A 3,863-nucleotide genomic window follows, 5' to 3' on the forward strand; every position below is an offset into this window, starting at 1 on the left:
CCATCGACGATCGACCTGACTGCAGCTTCTCTCCCTTCCCCAGAGGTTGGGGCTGAAAGTTCCAGGTCTCTCTCTAATCACATGGTTGGTTCCCCTGGCAACCAGCCCCATCCTGAGGAGCGCTGGGCCATCAGTCATCTCATTTGAATATGGGAAGATGTCTTTGGAGACTGCAAAGCTTTTAGGAGCTCTGTGTCCAGAACTAGGGGCGCAGTTCAAATACACATTTCTTTCTTTTCCCATTGGTTAAAGCTTTATTAATTTGAGAGGCAGACAGAGAGAGTGTTCACTCCCCAAATGGCCACAATGGCTGGGGTTGGAAGCCAGGAGCCTGGAACTGCATCTGGGTCTCCCACATGGGTGGCAGGAGACCAAGGACTTGGGCTATCGTCTGCTGCTTTCCCCGCACATCAACAGGGCTGGATCAGAACAGCTGGGACTGAAACTGTAGCTCCACTCTGAGACGCCAGCATCCCCAGTGGGGGCTTACCCACTGAGCCACAATGCCAGCCCTATACACTTCTTTGTATCATCACCGGTGAGTGACACCGAGCCCCCGCAGAGTCCCCAGGTGGCCCTGGGTCTGTTAGTCTTTGTGTGCTTCAGTCTTGGCCTCCGAGCCCCAGCCACTGGCATTGCTGAAGAAGACCCCGGCAGGGCCTTACCCAGGCACACCGAGAACCCATTTCTGAAGAAAGGCCTTGGCTTGCTGGCGACATGGGGCCTCCAGCCCTGACTCCGATGTCCCGGATGCCCAGGACCCTGCATTTTATGTAAGGAGCCCAAGGAACTGGGACACAGGTCCCGGACACCAGAGATTTTGGACTGTGGAAGGGGACAGCCGCTGGTGCAGGACAGAAAGATCCCGAAGCTGTTCTTTTCTGTTAACCGCAGAAGAGCAAACGCCGCATTGAGCGATGCTTAGAGATTTGCTGAGTCTCCGCAGCCCCAGGCCCTGCTCAAAATCAGCGAAAATAAAGATGAACTCTGTGGCACGATGAAGGCTCCCCTGTGGGCACACAGCTCCAATCAGCTGGTCCATGGTCCACATGAGCTCGCTCGGGCCTCCTTGGCGACCACTGCCTTTGTACCATCCATAGACTTTAGGTGACACATTGTACTTTGGGGGTAATTAATGCTCATAACGTAACAGCACAAAGCATCACATTTCGAGCGGATGGAGATCTTTTTATGGTGTTACAATGAGCTGTATTTATCGTACATCGTAGCCTGCATTTCAAGGTTGCTGAAAACATGCTCATTTTCCGGTTTGAAAAAAAAAATGTTAATTGCCAAGTGACACAATACTCGTTGATGGAGACACTGCACGTGTACACAAAGACAGGACAAAACTACAGAAAACGCCTTCTAGATTTTACCTAATCAGCCTAGGTAAGTGACGACGTGGCGGGCTGGGGGAATCTCTTTGGAGGCTGATGACAGGCAGCTGAGAAATGCCGTGGATGCAAACATGATTGCTCTATTGCACTGGAAACAAATGCTTTTGGAAGACTTTATAGTCACATTTAAATGTAAATCACCAAACAAATACACGAGGAACCAGGACGGAAGCTGAGATGTCAGATTCCCTGCCCGGGATCCATTTTGTGACCCACCACCCCACCCCTGTGCTAGTCGGAGTCACCAGAGAGCCCAGCTTGTGTTCCAGGCTTTCCTGAAGATAGAGGTGAGGTGTAGCAGGGGGCTTCCAGGGAAGTCTCCCGTGGAAACAGTCTCAGCTGAGAGGCAGGTCTTCTTTTGTCCTGTGTCTTCCTATGTGGGATTTATGTGTGATGATGGCTGGAGCTCTGGTAGTCATAATGGAACCACGAGGCAACCTTGATGGTAGAAGCCACAGACAGGACTATGAAGGAGAAAGGCAGGGGCCTTGGTCCCACTCCCTAAATGACACAGCCTTGAAAACACTGGCCTCTGTCTTGCTGAAGCCACACTGGTGTTTGCTACTGGCTTGGTTAAAGAAGCCAAGGGGGGCTGGTGCTGTGGCACAGCGGGTTAAAGCCCTGGCCTGAAGCGCCGGCATCCATATGGGTGCCGGTTCGAGTCTCGCCTGCTCCTCTTCCGATCCAGCTCTCTGCTATGGCCTGGGAAAGCAGAAGATGGCCCAGGTCCTTGGGCCCCTGCACTCACGTGGGAGACCGGAAGAAGCTCCTGGCTTCGGATCGGCACAGCTCCAGCCATTGCAGCCATCTAGGGTATAAATCAGTGGATGGAAGACCTCTCTCTCTCTGGCTCTACCTTGCTCTGTAACTCTGTCTTTCAAATAAATAAAATCTTAAAGAAGAAGAAGAGGAAGAAGAAGAGGAAGAGGAAGAAGAAGAAGAGGAAGAGGAGGAGGAAGAAGAGGAAGAGGAAGAGGAGGAAGAGGAGGAAGAGGAAGAGGAGGAAGAGGAAGAAGAAGAGGAAGAGGAGGAAGAGGAAGAAGAGGAAGAAGAAGAGGAAGAGGAGGAAGAGGAAGAGGGAGGAGGAGGAGGAGGAAGAGGAGGGGAAGGGGAAGGGGAAGGGGAAGGAGCCGAGGGAGGCACTTAGTTTCAAAGCTGGCTCTGGCAAGTTGAGTGAAGAACTTTGTGGATGTGGTTATCTGGCGCTGCAGCCGCCATGGAAATAAGAATCTGGATCTGCCACACTTACTGATTAACTATGGAGGATTATACCAAAATCGAGACCATCAGACAAAGTACCTATGGAGTTGTATAAAGGGTAGACACAAAACTATAGGTCAGGTGATAGCTATGATGAAAATCAGACTGGAAAGTGAAGAGAAAGGGGTTCCTAGTACTGCAATTCGGGAAATTTCTCTATTAAAAGAAGTTCGTCATCCAAATATAGTCCATTGTCAAGATGTGCTTATGCAGGATTCCAGGTTGAATCTCATCTTTGAATTCCTTCCCATGGATCTCAAGAAATACTTAGATTCAGTCCCTCCTGGTCAGTTCATGGATTCTTCGCTTGTTAAGAGTTATTTATACCAGATCCTACAGGGGATTGTGTTTTAAATCTCTTCACAATCTATTGATTAAGGACGAAGGAACCATGAAACTGGCTGATTTTGGCCTTGCCCGAGCTTTTGGAGTATACACACGAGGCAGTAACACTCTGGAACAGATTCCAGAAGCATTGCTGGGCTCAGCGCATTACTGGACTCCAGTTTACATTTGGAGTATAGGCACCATATCTGCAGACTTAGCAACCAAGAAACCACTTTCCCATGGAGATTTAGAAACTGATCCACTCTTCGGGATTTTCAGAGCCTTGGGCACTCCCAATAACAAAATGTGGCCAGAAGTGGAATCTTTTTTTTTTCTTTTTTAAGATTTTATCTATTTGGGGGTAGAGTTGCAGGCAGTGAGAGGGACAGAGAGGAAGGTCTTCCGTCCACTGGTTCACTCCTCAAGTGGCTGCAGTAGCAGGAGCTGCACTGATCAGGAGCCAGGAGCCAGGAGCTTCTTCCAGGAGCTTCTTCCAGGTCTCCCACACGGGCACAGGGGCCCAAGGACTTGAGCCATCTTCCACTACTTTCCCAGGCCGTAGCAGAGAGCTGGATTGGAAGTGGAGCAGCCGGGACTTGAACCGGCACCCATATGGGATGCTGGCACCCTAGGCAGAGGATTAACTTACTTCGCCATGGCGCCAGCCCCCAGAAGTGGAATCTTTACAGGACTATAAGAATATATTTCTTAAGTAGAAACCAGGAAACTTGGCATTCCATGTCAAAAATTTGGATGACAGTGGCTTGCATTTGCTCTCAAAAATGCGTCTAGGATACTGCCAAGCGGAATTCTGGCAAAACGGCACTAAATCATCCGTATTTTGATGATTTGGACAATCAAATTAAGAAGATGTAA

General features: G+C 49.7%; 1 pseudogene; it reads left to right on the plus strand.

Annotated features, from left to right (window-relative positions):
* Positions 1 to 2,544: 2,544 nt before the first annotated feature.
* Positions 2,545 to 3,863, plus strand: LOC100356298 (cyclin-dependent kinase 1-like; annotated as a pseudogene).

The sequence above is a fragment of the Oryctolagus cuniculus genome, chromosome 10 (assembly GCF_051225735.1).
Source record: "Oryctolagus cuniculus isolate XC-2025 breed Fujian yellow rabbit chromosome 10, ASM5122573v1, whole genome shotgun sequence".
Taxonomy (NCBI): Eukaryota; Metazoa; Chordata; class Mammalia; order Lagomorpha; family Leporidae; genus Oryctolagus; species Oryctolagus cuniculus.